Source organism: Euprymna scolopes, chromosome 11 (assembly GCF_053919585.1).
Source record: "Euprymna scolopes isolate OS-2025 chromosome 11, ASM5391958v1, whole genome shotgun sequence".
Classification (NCBI taxonomy): Eukaryota; Metazoa; Mollusca; class Cephalopoda; order Sepiida; family Sepiolidae; genus Euprymna; species Euprymna scolopes.
In genome coordinates, this window is record NC_136492.1 from 1,908,867 (window position 1) to 1,918,807 (window position 9,941).

Sequence of the window (9,941 nt, forward strand, 5' to 3'; positions counted from 1 at the left end):
TTAAACAAGAATACAAGGCTCCAGAGGGAGTCGGACCCTCGACCTCCAGTTTACTAGACTGGCGCTCTAACCAACTGAGCTATGGAGCCCATATATTAAGTAAACAATAAATATGATTATGTATCATTATTAATAAAACGAGTGTTAAACAAGAATACAAGGCTCCAGAGGGATTCGGACCCTCGACCTCCAGTTTACTAGACTGGCGCTGGAACCAACTGAGCTGTGGAGCCGATATATTAAGGAAACAATAAATATGATTATGTATCATTAATAATAAAACGAGTGTTAAACAAGAATACAAGGCTCCAGAGGGATTCGGACCCTCGACCTCCAGTTTACTAGACTGGCGCTCTAACCAACTGAGCTATGGAGCCGATATATTAAGGAAACAATAAATATGTATATGTATCATTAATAATAAAACGAGTGTTAAACAAGAACACAAGGCTCCAAAGGGATTCGGACCCTCGACCTCCAGTTTACTAGACTGGCGCTCTAACCAACTGAGCTATGGAGCCGATATATTAAGGAAACAATAAATATGATTATGTATGATTAATAATAAAACGAGTGTTAAAGAAGAATACAAGGCTCCAGAGGGATTCGGACCCTCGACCTCCAGTTTACTAGACTGGCGCTCTAACCAACTGAGCTATGGAGCCGATATATTAAGGAAACAATAAATATGATTATGTATTATTAATAATAAAACGAGTGTTAAACAAGAATACAAGGCTCCAGAGGGAGTCGGACCCTCGACCTCCAGTTTACGAGACTGGCGCTCTAACCAACTGAGCGATGGAGCCGATATATTAAGGAAATAATAAATATGATTATGTATCATTAATAATAAAACGAGTGTTAAACAAGAATACAAGGCTCCAGAGGGATTCGGACCCTCGACCTCCAGTTTACTAGACTGGCGCTCTAACCAACTGAGCTATGGAGCCGATATATTAAGGAAACAATAAATATGAGTATGTATCATTAATAATAAAACGAGTGTTAAACAAGAATACAAGGCTCCAGAGGGATTCGGACCCTCGACCTCCAGTTTACTAGACTGGCGCTCTAACCAACTGAGCTATGGAGCCGATATATTAAGGAAACAATAAATATGATTATGTATCATTAATAATAAAACGAGTGTTAAACAAGAATACAAGGCTCCAGAGGGATTCGCACCCTCGACCTCCAGTTTACTAGACTGGCGCTCTAACCAACTGAGCTATGGAGCCGATATATTAAGGAAACAATAAATATGATTATGTATCATTAATAATAAAACGAGTGTTAAACAAGAATACAAGGCTCCAGAGGGATTCGGACCCTCGACCTCCAGTTTACTAGACTGGCGCTCTAACCAACTGAGCTATGGAGCCGATATATTAAGGAAACAATAAATATGATTATGTATCATTAATAATAAAACGAGTGTTAAAAAAGAATACAAGGCTCCAGAGGGATTCGGACCCTCGACCTCCAGTTTACTAGACTGGCGCTCTAACCAACTGAGCTATGGAGCCGATATATTAAGGAAACAATAAATATGATTATGTATCATTAATAATAAAACGAGTGTTAAACAAAAATACAAGGCCTCAGAGGGATTCGGACCCTCGACCTCCAGTTTACTAGACTTGCGCTCTAACCAACTGAGCTATGGAGCCGATATATTAAGGAAACAATAAATATGATTATGTATCATTATTAATAAAACGAGTGTTAAACAAGAATACAAGGCTCCAGAGGGAGTCGGACCCTCGACCTCCAGTTTACTAGACTGGCGCTCTAACCAACTGAGCTATGGAGCCGATATATTAAGGAAACAATAAATATGATTATGTATCATTAATAATAAAACGAGTGTTAAACAAGAATACAAGGCTCCAGAGGGATTCGGACCCTCGACCTCCAGTTTACTAGACTGGCGCTCTAACCAACTGAGCTATGGAGCCGATATATTAAGGAAACAATAAATATGATTATGTATCATTAATAATAAAACGAGTGTTAAACAAGAATAAAAGGCTCCAGAGCGATTCGAACCCTCGACCTCCAGTTTACAAGACTGGCGCTCTAACAAACTGAGCTATGGAGCCGATATATTAAGGAAACAATAAATATGATTATGTATCATTAATAATAAAACGAGTGTTAAACAAGAATAAAAGGCTCCAGAGGGATTCGGAACCTCGACCTCCAGTTTACAAGACTGGCGCTCTAACAAACTGAGCTATGGAGCCGATATATTAAGGAAACAATAAATATGATTATGTATCATTAATAATAAAACGAGTGTTAAACAAGAATAAAAGGCTCCAGAGGGATTCGGAACCTCGACCTCCAGTTTACAAGACTGGCGCTCTAACAAACTGAGCTATGGAGCCGATATATTAAGGAAACAATAAATATGATTATGTATCATTAATAATAAAACGAGTGTTAAACAAGAATAAAAGGCTCCAGAGGGATTCGGAACCTCGACCTCCAGTTTACAAGACTGGCGCTCTAACAAACTGAGCTATGGAGCCGATATATTAAGGAAACAATAAATATGATTATGTATCATTAATAATAAAACGAGTGTTAAACAAGAATAAAAGGCTCCAGAGGGATTCGGAACCTCGACCTCCAGTTTACAAGACTGGCGCTCTAACAAACTGAGCTATGGAGCCGATATATTAAGGAAACAATAAATATGATTATGTATCATTAATAATAAAACGAGTGTTAAACAAGAATAAAAGGCTCCAGAGGGATTCGGAACCTCGACCTCCAGTTTACAAGACTGGCGCTCTAACAAACTGAGCTATGGAGCCGATATATTAAGGAAACAATAAATATGATTATGTATCATTAATAATAAAACGAGTGTTAAACAAGAATAAAAGGCTCCAGAGGGATTCGGACCCTCGACCTCCAGTTTACAAGACTGGCGCTCTAACCAACTGAGCTACGGAGCCGATAAATTAAGGAAACAATAAATATGATTATGTATCATTAATGATAAAACAAGTGTTAAACGAGAAGAAAAGGCTCCAGAGCGATTCGAACGCTCGACCTCCAGTTTACAAGACTGGCGCTCTAACCAACTGAGCTATGGAGCCGATATATTAAGGAAACAATAAATATGATTATGTATCATTAATAATAAAACGAGTGTTAAACGAGAATACAAGGCTCCAGAGGGATTCGGACCCTCGACCTCCAGTTTACAAGACTGCCGCTCTAACCAACTGAGCTACGGAGCCGATAAATTAAGGAAACAATAAATATGATTATGTATCATTAATAATAAAACGAGTGTTAAACGAGAATAAAAGGCTCCAGAGGGATTCGGACCCTCGACCTCCAGTTTACAAGACTGGCGCTCTAACCAACTGGGCTGTGGAGCCGATATATTAAGGAAACAATAAATATGATTATGTATCATTAATAATAAAACGAGTGTTAAACAAGAATAAAAGGCTCTAGAGGGATTCGGACCCTCGACCTCCAGTTTACAAGACTGCCGCTCTAACCAACTGAGCTATGGAGCCGATATATTAAGGAAACAATAAATATGATTATGTATCATTAATAATAAAACAAGTGTTAAACAAGAATAAAAGGCTCCAGAGGGATTCGGACCCTGGACCTCCAGTTTACAAGACTGGCGCTCTAACCAACTGAGCTATGGAGCCGATATATTAAGGAAACAATAAATATGATTATGTATCATTAATAATAAAACGAGTGTTAAACGAGAATAAAAGGCTCCAGAGGGATTCGGACCCTCGACCTCCAGTTTACAATACTGGCGCTCTAACCAACTGAGCTATGGAGCCGATATATTAAGGAAACAATAAATATGATTATGTATCATTAATAATAAAACGAGTGTTAAACGAGAATAAAAGGCTCCAGAGGGATTCGGACCCTCGACCTCCAGTTTACAAGACTGGCGCTCTAACCAACTGAGCTATGGAGCCGATATATTAAGGAAACAATAAATATGATTATGTATCATTAATAATAAAACGAGTGTTAAACGAGAATAAAAGGCTCCAGAGGGATTCGGACCCTCAACCTCCAGTTTACAAGACTGGCGCTCTAACCAACTGAGCTATGGAGCCGATATATTAAGGAAACAATAAATATGATTATGTATCATTAATAATAAAACGAGTGTTAAACGAGAATAAAAGGCTCCAGAGGGATTCGGACCCTCGAGCTCCAGTTTACAAGACCGGCGCTCTAACCAACTGAGCTATGGAGCCGATATATTAAGGAAACAATAAATATGATTATGTATCATTAATAATAAAACGAGAGTTAAACGAGAATAAAAGGCTCCAGAGGGATTCGGACCCTCGACCTCCAGTTTACAAGACTGGCGCTCTAACCAACTGAGCTATGGAGCCGATATATTAAGGAAACAATAAATATGATTATGTATCATTAATAATAAAACGAGTGTTAAACGAGAATAAAAGGCTCCAGAGGGATTCGGACCCTCGACCTCCAGTTTACAAGACTGGCGCACTAACCAACTGAGCTATGGAGCCGATATATTAAGGAAGCAATAAGTATGATTATGTATCATTAATAATAACACGAGTGTTAAACGAGAATAAAAGGCTCCAGACTAATTCGGACCCTCGACCTCCAGTTTACAAGACTGGCGCTCTAACCAACTGAGCTATGGAGCCGATATATTAAGGAAACAATAAATATGATTATGTATCATTAATAATAAAACGAGTGTTAAACGAGAATAAAAGGCTCCAGAGGGATTCGGACCCTCGACCTCCAGTTTACAAGACGGGCGCTCTAACCAACTGAGCAATGGAGCCGATATATTAAGGAAACAATAAATATGATTATGTATCATTAATAATAAAACGAGTGTTAAACGAGAATAAAAGGCTCCAGAGGGATTCGGACCCTCGACCTCCAGTTTACAAGACTGGCGCTCTAACCAACTGAGCTATGGAGCCGATATATTAAGGAAACAATAAATATGATTATGTATCATTAATAATAAAACGAGTGTTTAACGAGAATAAAAGGCTCCTGAGGGATTCGGACCCTCGACCTCCAGTTTACAAGACGGGCGCTCTAACCAACTGAGCTATGAAGCCGATATATTAAGGAAACAATAAATATGATTATGTATCATTAATAATAAAACGAGTGTTAAACGAGAATAAAAGGCTCCAGAGGGATTCGGACCCTCGACTTCCAGTTTACAAGACTGGCGCTCTAACCAACTGAGCTATGGAGCCGATATATTAAGGAAACAATAAATATGATTATGTATCATTAATGATAAAACGAGTGTTAAACGCGAATAAAAGGCTCCAGAGGGATTCGGACCCTCGACCTCCAGTTTACAAGACTGGCGCTCTAACCAACTGAGCTATGGAGCCGATATATATAGGAAACAATAAATATGATTATCTATCATTAATAATAAAACGAGTGTTAAACGAGAATAAAAGGCTCCAGAGGGATTCGGACCCTCGACCTCCAGTTTACAAGACTGGCGCTCTAACCAACTGAGCTATGGAGCCGATATATTAAGGAAACAATAAATATGATTATGTATCATTAATGATGACACAAGTTTTAAACAAGAATACAAGGCTCCAGAGGGATTCGGACCCTCGACCTCCAGTTTACAAGACTGGCGCTCTAACCAACTGAGCTATGGAGCCGATATATATAGGAAACAATAAATATGATTATGTATCATTAATAATAAAACGAGTGTTAAACAAGAATAAAAGGCTCCAGAGGGATTCGGACCCTCGACCTCCAGTTTACAAGACTGGCGCTCTAACCAACTGAGCTATGGAGCCGATACATTAATGAAACAATAAATATGATTATGTATCATTAATGATGACACAAGTTTTAAACAAGAATACAAGGCTCCAGAGGGATTCGGACCCTCGACCTCCAGTTTACAAGACTGGCGCTCTAACCAACTGAGCTATGGAGCCGATATATTCAGGAAACAACAAATATGATTATATATCATTAATGATGACACAAGTGTTAAACAAGAATACAAGGCTCCAGAGGGAGTCGGACCCTCGATCTCCAGTTTACAAGACTGGCGCTCTAACCAACTGAGCTATGGAGCCGATATATTAAGGAAACAATAAATATGATTATGTATCATTAATAATAAAACGAGTGTTAAACGAGAATAAAAGGCTCCAGAGGGATTCGGACCCTCGACCTCCAGTTTACAAGACTGGCGCTCTAACCAACTGAGCTATGGAGCCGATATATTAAGGAAACAATAAATATGATTATGTATCATTAATAATAAAACGAGTGTTAAACGAGAATAAAAGGCTCCAGAGGGATTCGGACCCTCGACCTCCAGTTTACAAGACTGGCGCTCTAACCAACTGAGCTATGGAGCCGATATATTAAGGAAACAATAAATATGATTATGTATCATTAATAATAAAACGAGTGTTTAACGAGAATAAAAGGCTCCAGAGGGATTCGGACCCTCGACCTCCAGTTTACAAGACTGGCGCTCTAACCAACTGAGCTATGGAGCCGATATATTAAGGAAACAATAAATATGATTATGTATCATTAATAATAAAACGAGTGTTAAACGAGAATAAAAGGCTCCAGAGGGATTCGGACCCTCGACTTCCAGTTTACAAGACTGGCGCTCTAACCAACTGAGCTATGGAGCCGATATATTAAGGAAACAATAAATATGATTATGTATCATTAATGATAAAACGAGTGTTAAACGCGAATAAAAGGCTCCAGAGGGATTCGGACCCTCGACCTCCAGTTTACAAGACTGGCGCTCTAACCAACTGAGCTATGGAGCCGATATATAAAGGAAACAATAAATATGATTATGTATCATTAATAATAAAACGAGTGTTAAACGAGAATAAAAGGCTCCAGAGGGATTCGGACCCTCGACCTCCAGTTTACAAGACTGGCGCTCTAACCAACTGAGCTATGGAGCCGATATATTAAGGAAACAATAAATATGATTATGTATCATTAATGATGACACAAGTTTTAAACAAGAATACAAGGCTCCAGAGGGATTCGGACCCTCGACCTCCAGTTTACAAGACTGGCGCTCTAACCAACTGAGCTATGGAGCCGATATATATAGGAAACAATAAATATGATTATGTATCATTAATAATAAAACGAGTGTTAAACAAGAATAAAAGGCTCCAGAGGGATTCGGACCCTCGACCTCCATAATACAAGACTGGCGCTCTAACCAACTGAGCTATGGAGCCGATATATTAAGGAAACAATAAATATGATTATGTATCATTAATAATAAAACGAGTGTTAAACAAGAATAAAAGGCTCCAGAGGGATTCGGACCCTCGACCTCCAGTTTACAAGACTGGCGCTCTAACCAACTGAGCTATGGAGCCGATATATTAAGGAAATAATAAACATGATTATGTATCATTAACAATAAAACGAGTGTTAAACGAGAATAAAAGGCTCCAGAGGGATTCGGACCCTCGACCTCCAGTTTACAAGACTGGCGCTCTAACCAACTGAGCTATGGAGCCGATATATTAAGGAAACAATAAATATGATTATATATCATTAAGGATGACACACGTGTTAAACAAGAATACAAGGCTCCAGAGGGATTCGGACCCTCGACTTCCAGTTTACAAGACTGGTGCTCTAACCAACTGAGCTATGGAGCCGATATATTAAGGAAACAATAAATATGATTATATATCATTAATGATGACACACGTGTTAAACAAAAATACAAGGCTCCAGAGGGATTCGGACCCTCGACCTCCAGTTTACAAGACTGGTGCTCTAACCAACTGAGCTATGGAGCCGATATATATAGGAAACAATAAATATGATTATGTATCATTAATAATAAAACGAGTGTTAAACAAGAATAAAAGGCTCCAGAGGGATTCGGACCCTCGACCTCCAGTTTACAAGACTGGCGCTCTAACCAACTGAGCTATGGAGCCGATACATTAATGAAACAATAAATATGATTATGTATCATTAATGATGACACAAGTTTTAAACAAGAATACAAGGCTCCAGAGGGATTCGGACCCTCGACCTCCAGTTTACAAGACTGGCGCTCTAACCAACTGAGCTATGGAGCCGATATATTCAGGAAACAACAAATATGATTATATATCATTAATGATGACACAAGTGTTAAACAAGAATACAAGGCTCCAGAGGGAGTCGGACCCTCGACCTCCAGTTTACAAGACTGGCGCTCTAACCAACTGAGCTATGGAGCCGATATATTCAGGAAACAACAAATATGATTATATATCATTAATGATGACACAAGTGTTAAACAAGAATACAAGGCTCCAGAGGGAGTCGGACCCTGTACCTCCAGTTTACAAGACTGGCGCTCTAACCAACTGAGCTATGGAGCCGATATATTAAGGAAACAATAAATATGATTATGTATCATTAATAATAAAACGAGTGTTAAACGAGAATAAAAGGCTCCAGAGGGATTCGGACCCTCGACCTCCAGTTTACAAGACTGGCGCTCTAACCAACTGAGCTATGGAGCCGATATATTAAGGAAACAATAAATATGATTATGTATCATTAATAATAAAACGAGTGTTAAACGAGAATAAAAGGCTCCAGAGGGATTCGGACCCTCGACCTCCAGTTTACAAGACTGGCGCTCTAACCAACTGAGCTATGGAGCCGATATATTAAGGAAACAATAAATATGATTATGTATCATTAATAATAAAACGAGTGTTTAACGAGAATAAAAGGCTCCAGAGGGATTCGGACCCTCGACCTCCAGTTTACAAGACGGGCGCTCTAACCAACTGAGCTATGGAGCCGATATATTAAGGAAACAATAAATATGATTATGTATCATTAATAATAAAACGAGTGTTAAACGAGAATAAAAGGCTCCAGAAGGATTCGGACCCTCGACTTCCAGTTTACAAGACTGGCGCTCTAACCAACTGAGCTATGGAGCTTATATATTAAGGAAACAATAAATATGATTATGTATCATTAATGATAAAACGAGTGTTAAACGCGAATAAAAGGCTCCAGAGGGATTCGGACCCTCGACCTCCAGTTTACAAGACTGGCGCTCTAACCAACTGAGCTATGGAGCCGATATATATAGGAAACAATAAATATGATTATCTATCATTAATAATAAAACGAGTGTTAAACGAGAATAAAAGGCTCCAGAGGGATTCGGACCCTCGACCTCCAGTTTACAAGACTGGCGCTCTAACCAACTGAGCTATGGAGCCGATATATTCAGGAAACAATAAATATGATTATGTATCATTAATGATGACACAAGTTTTAAACAAGAATACAAGGCTCCAGAGGGATTCGGACCCTCGACCTCCAGTTTACAAGACTGGCGCTCTAACCAACTGAGCTATGGAGCCGATATATATAGGAAACAATAAATATGATTATGTATCATTAATAATAAAACGAGTGTTAAACAAGAATAAAAGGCTCCAGAGGGATTCGGACCCTCGACCTCCAGTTTACAAGACTGGCGCTCTAACCAACTGAGCTATGGAGCCGATACATTAATGAAACAATAAATATGATTATGTATCATTAATGATGACACAAGTTTTAAACAAGAATACAAGGCTCCAGAGGGATTCGGACCCTCGACCTCCAGTTTACAAGACTGGCGCTCTAACCAACTGAGCTATGGAGCCGATATATTCAGGAAACAACAAATATGATTATATATCATTAATGATGACACAAGTGTTAAACAAGAATACAAGGCTCCAGAGGGAGTCGGACCCTCGACCTCCAGTTTACAAGACTGGCGCTCTAACCAACTGAGCTATGGAGCCGATATATTTATGAAACAATAAATATGATTATGTATCATTAATAATAAAACGAGTGTTAAA

The 9,941-nt window shown here is 38.9% G+C and overlaps 45 non-coding genes across 45 annotated transcripts; all 45 read right to left on the minus strand.

Annotated features, from left to right (window-relative positions):
- Window positions 1-303: 303 nt before the first annotated feature.
- On the minus strand, window positions 304-377 carry Trnat-agu (transfer RNA threonine (anticodon AGU)). Its single transcript has one exon. It is a non-coding gene; the product is annotated as a tRNA-Thr (tRNA).
- A 214-nt stretch (window positions 378-591) lies between these two features.
- Trnat-agu (transfer RNA threonine (anticodon AGU)) lies at window positions 592-665 on the minus strand. Its single transcript has one exon. It is a non-coding gene; the product is annotated as a tRNA-Thr (tRNA).
- Window positions 666-735: 70 nt separating this feature from the next.
- Trnat-cgu (transfer RNA threonine (anticodon CGU)) lies at window positions 736-809 on the minus strand. The gene has a single exon. It is a non-coding gene; the product is annotated as a tRNA-Thr (tRNA).
- A 70-nt stretch (window positions 810-879) lies between these two features.
- Trnat-agu (transfer RNA threonine (anticodon AGU)) lies at window positions 880-953 on the minus strand. Its single transcript has one exon. It is a non-coding gene; the product is annotated as a tRNA-Thr (tRNA).
- A 70-nt stretch (window positions 954-1,023) lies between these two features.
- Trnat-agu (transfer RNA threonine (anticodon AGU)) lies at window positions 1,024-1,097 on the minus strand. Its single transcript has one exon. It is a non-coding gene; the product is annotated as a tRNA-Thr (tRNA).
- A 70-nt stretch (window positions 1,098-1,167) lies between these two features.
- Window positions 1,168-1,241, minus strand: Trnat-agu (transfer RNA threonine (anticodon AGU)). Its single transcript has one exon. It is a non-coding gene; the product is annotated as a tRNA-Thr (tRNA).
- Window positions 1,242-1,311: 70 nt separating this feature from the next.
- On the minus strand, window positions 1,312-1,385 carry Trnat-agu (transfer RNA threonine (anticodon AGU)). Its single transcript has one exon. It is a non-coding gene; the product is annotated as a tRNA-Thr (tRNA).
- A 70-nt stretch (window positions 1,386-1,455) lies between these two features.
- Window positions 1,456-1,529, minus strand: Trnat-agu (transfer RNA threonine (anticodon AGU)). The gene has a single exon. It is a non-coding gene; the product is annotated as a tRNA-Thr (tRNA).
- Window positions 1,530-1,887: 358 nt separating this feature from the next.
- Trnat-agu (transfer RNA threonine (anticodon AGU)) lies at window positions 1,888-1,961 on the minus strand. The gene has a single exon. It is a non-coding gene; the product is annotated as a tRNA-Thr (tRNA).
- Window positions 1,962-2,895: 934 nt separating this feature from the next.
- Window positions 2,896-2,969, minus strand: Trnat-ugu (transfer RNA threonine (anticodon UGU)). The gene has a single exon. It is a non-coding gene; the product is annotated as a tRNA-Thr (tRNA).
- A 70-nt stretch (window positions 2,970-3,039) lies between these two features.
- Trnat-ugu (transfer RNA threonine (anticodon UGU)) lies at window positions 3,040-3,113 on the minus strand. The gene has a single exon. It is a non-coding gene; the product is annotated as a tRNA-Thr (tRNA).
- A 502-nt stretch (window positions 3,114-3,615) lies between these two features.
- Window positions 3,616-3,689, minus strand: Trnat-ugu (transfer RNA threonine (anticodon UGU)). Its single transcript has one exon. It is a non-coding gene; the product is annotated as a tRNA-Thr (tRNA).
- Window positions 3,690-3,903: 214 nt separating this feature from the next.
- Window positions 3,904-3,977, minus strand: Trnat-ugu (transfer RNA threonine (anticodon UGU)). The gene has a single exon. It is a non-coding gene; the product is annotated as a tRNA-Thr (tRNA).
- A 70-nt stretch (window positions 3,978-4,047) lies between these two features.
- On the minus strand, window positions 4,048-4,121 carry Trnat-ugu (transfer RNA threonine (anticodon UGU)). The gene has a single exon. It is a non-coding gene; the product is annotated as a tRNA-Thr (tRNA).
- A 214-nt stretch (window positions 4,122-4,335) lies between these two features.
- Window positions 4,336-4,409, minus strand: Trnat-ugu (transfer RNA threonine (anticodon UGU)). The gene has a single exon. It is a non-coding gene; the product is annotated as a tRNA-Thr (tRNA).
- Window positions 4,410-4,911: 502 nt separating this feature from the next.
- Window positions 4,912-4,985, minus strand: Trnat-ugu (transfer RNA threonine (anticodon UGU)). Its single transcript has one exon. It is a non-coding gene; the product is annotated as a tRNA-Thr (tRNA).
- A 214-nt stretch (window positions 4,986-5,199) lies between these two features.
- Window positions 5,200-5,273, minus strand: Trnat-ugu (transfer RNA threonine (anticodon UGU)). Its single transcript has one exon. It is a non-coding gene; the product is annotated as a tRNA-Thr (tRNA).
- A 70-nt stretch (window positions 5,274-5,343) lies between these two features.
- Trnat-ugu (transfer RNA threonine (anticodon UGU)) lies at window positions 5,344-5,417 on the minus strand. Its single transcript has one exon. It is a non-coding gene; the product is annotated as a tRNA-Thr (tRNA).
- A 70-nt stretch (window positions 5,418-5,487) lies between these two features.
- On the minus strand, window positions 5,488-5,561 carry Trnat-ugu (transfer RNA threonine (anticodon UGU)). Its single transcript has one exon. It is a non-coding gene; the product is annotated as a tRNA-Thr (tRNA).
- Window positions 5,562-5,631: 70 nt separating this feature from the next.
- Window positions 5,632-5,705, minus strand: Trnat-ugu (transfer RNA threonine (anticodon UGU)). Its single transcript has one exon. It is a non-coding gene; the product is annotated as a tRNA-Thr (tRNA).
- Window positions 5,706-5,775: 70 nt separating this feature from the next.
- On the minus strand, window positions 5,776-5,849 carry Trnat-ugu (transfer RNA threonine (anticodon UGU)). Its single transcript has one exon. It is a non-coding gene; the product is annotated as a tRNA-Thr (tRNA).
- Window positions 5,850-5,919: 70 nt separating this feature from the next.
- Trnat-ugu (transfer RNA threonine (anticodon UGU)) lies at window positions 5,920-5,993 on the minus strand. Its single transcript has one exon. It is a non-coding gene; the product is annotated as a tRNA-Thr (tRNA).
- A 70-nt stretch (window positions 5,994-6,063) lies between these two features.
- Window positions 6,064-6,137, minus strand: Trnat-ugu (transfer RNA threonine (anticodon UGU)). Its single transcript has one exon. It is a non-coding gene; the product is annotated as a tRNA-Thr (tRNA).
- A 70-nt stretch (window positions 6,138-6,207) lies between these two features.
- Window positions 6,208-6,281, minus strand: Trnat-ugu (transfer RNA threonine (anticodon UGU)). The gene has a single exon. It is a non-coding gene; the product is annotated as a tRNA-Thr (tRNA).
- Window positions 6,282-6,351: 70 nt separating this feature from the next.
- Trnat-ugu (transfer RNA threonine (anticodon UGU)) lies at window positions 6,352-6,425 on the minus strand. The gene has a single exon. It is a non-coding gene; the product is annotated as a tRNA-Thr (tRNA).
- Window positions 6,426-6,495: 70 nt separating this feature from the next.
- Trnat-ugu (transfer RNA threonine (anticodon UGU)) lies at window positions 6,496-6,569 on the minus strand. The gene has a single exon. It is a non-coding gene; the product is annotated as a tRNA-Thr (tRNA).
- A 70-nt stretch (window positions 6,570-6,639) lies between these two features.
- Trnat-ugu (transfer RNA threonine (anticodon UGU)) lies at window positions 6,640-6,713 on the minus strand. Its single transcript has one exon. It is a non-coding gene; the product is annotated as a tRNA-Thr (tRNA).
- Window positions 6,714-6,783: 70 nt separating this feature from the next.
- Window positions 6,784-6,857, minus strand: Trnat-ugu (transfer RNA threonine (anticodon UGU)). The gene has a single exon. It is a non-coding gene; the product is annotated as a tRNA-Thr (tRNA).
- Window positions 6,858-6,927: 70 nt separating this feature from the next.
- Trnat-ugu (transfer RNA threonine (anticodon UGU)) lies at window positions 6,928-7,001 on the minus strand. The gene has a single exon. It is a non-coding gene; the product is annotated as a tRNA-Thr (tRNA).
- Window positions 7,002-7,071: 70 nt separating this feature from the next.
- On the minus strand, window positions 7,072-7,145 carry Trnat-ugu (transfer RNA threonine (anticodon UGU)). Its single transcript has one exon. It is a non-coding gene; the product is annotated as a tRNA-Thr (tRNA).
- Window positions 7,146-7,359: 214 nt separating this feature from the next.
- Trnat-ugu (transfer RNA threonine (anticodon UGU)) lies at window positions 7,360-7,433 on the minus strand. The gene has a single exon. It is a non-coding gene; the product is annotated as a tRNA-Thr (tRNA).
- Window positions 7,434-7,503: 70 nt separating this feature from the next.
- On the minus strand, window positions 7,504-7,577 carry Trnat-ugu (transfer RNA threonine (anticodon UGU)). The gene has a single exon. It is a non-coding gene; the product is annotated as a tRNA-Thr (tRNA).
- A 70-nt stretch (window positions 7,578-7,647) lies between these two features.
- On the minus strand, window positions 7,648-7,721 carry Trnat-ugu (transfer RNA threonine (anticodon UGU)). The gene has a single exon. It is a non-coding gene; the product is annotated as a tRNA-Thr (tRNA).
- A 70-nt stretch (window positions 7,722-7,791) lies between these two features.
- Trnat-ugu (transfer RNA threonine (anticodon UGU)) lies at window positions 7,792-7,865 on the minus strand. The gene has a single exon. It is a non-coding gene; the product is annotated as a tRNA-Thr (tRNA).
- A 70-nt stretch (window positions 7,866-7,935) lies between these two features.
- On the minus strand, window positions 7,936-8,009 carry Trnat-ugu (transfer RNA threonine (anticodon UGU)). Its single transcript has one exon. It is a non-coding gene; the product is annotated as a tRNA-Thr (tRNA).
- Window positions 8,010-8,079: 70 nt separating this feature from the next.
- Trnat-ugu (transfer RNA threonine (anticodon UGU)) lies at window positions 8,080-8,153 on the minus strand. The gene has a single exon. It is a non-coding gene; the product is annotated as a tRNA-Thr (tRNA).
- A 70-nt stretch (window positions 8,154-8,223) lies between these two features.
- Trnat-ugu (transfer RNA threonine (anticodon UGU)) lies at window positions 8,224-8,297 on the minus strand. Its single transcript has one exon. It is a non-coding gene; the product is annotated as a tRNA-Thr (tRNA).
- Window positions 8,298-8,511: 214 nt separating this feature from the next.
- Window positions 8,512-8,585, minus strand: Trnat-ugu (transfer RNA threonine (anticodon UGU)). Its single transcript has one exon. It is a non-coding gene; the product is annotated as a tRNA-Thr (tRNA).
- Window positions 8,586-8,655: 70 nt separating this feature from the next.
- Trnat-ugu (transfer RNA threonine (anticodon UGU)) lies at window positions 8,656-8,729 on the minus strand. Its single transcript has one exon. It is a non-coding gene; the product is annotated as a tRNA-Thr (tRNA).
- Window positions 8,730-9,087: 358 nt separating this feature from the next.
- On the minus strand, window positions 9,088-9,161 carry Trnat-ugu (transfer RNA threonine (anticodon UGU)). Its single transcript has one exon. It is a non-coding gene; the product is annotated as a tRNA-Thr (tRNA).
- Window positions 9,162-9,231: 70 nt separating this feature from the next.
- Window positions 9,232-9,305, minus strand: Trnat-ugu (transfer RNA threonine (anticodon UGU)). The gene has a single exon. It is a non-coding gene; the product is annotated as a tRNA-Thr (tRNA).
- A 70-nt stretch (window positions 9,306-9,375) lies between these two features.
- Window positions 9,376-9,449, minus strand: Trnat-ugu (transfer RNA threonine (anticodon UGU)). The gene has a single exon. It is a non-coding gene; the product is annotated as a tRNA-Thr (tRNA).
- Window positions 9,450-9,519: 70 nt separating this feature from the next.
- Trnat-ugu (transfer RNA threonine (anticodon UGU)) lies at window positions 9,520-9,593 on the minus strand. The gene has a single exon. It is a non-coding gene; the product is annotated as a tRNA-Thr (tRNA).
- Window positions 9,594-9,663: 70 nt separating this feature from the next.
- Trnat-ugu (transfer RNA threonine (anticodon UGU)) lies at window positions 9,664-9,737 on the minus strand. Its single transcript has one exon. It is a non-coding gene; the product is annotated as a tRNA-Thr (tRNA).
- A 70-nt stretch (window positions 9,738-9,807) lies between these two features.
- On the minus strand, window positions 9,808-9,881 carry Trnat-ugu (transfer RNA threonine (anticodon UGU)). The gene has a single exon. It is a non-coding gene; the product is annotated as a tRNA-Thr (tRNA).
- Window positions 9,882-9,941: the final 60 nt, after the last annotated feature.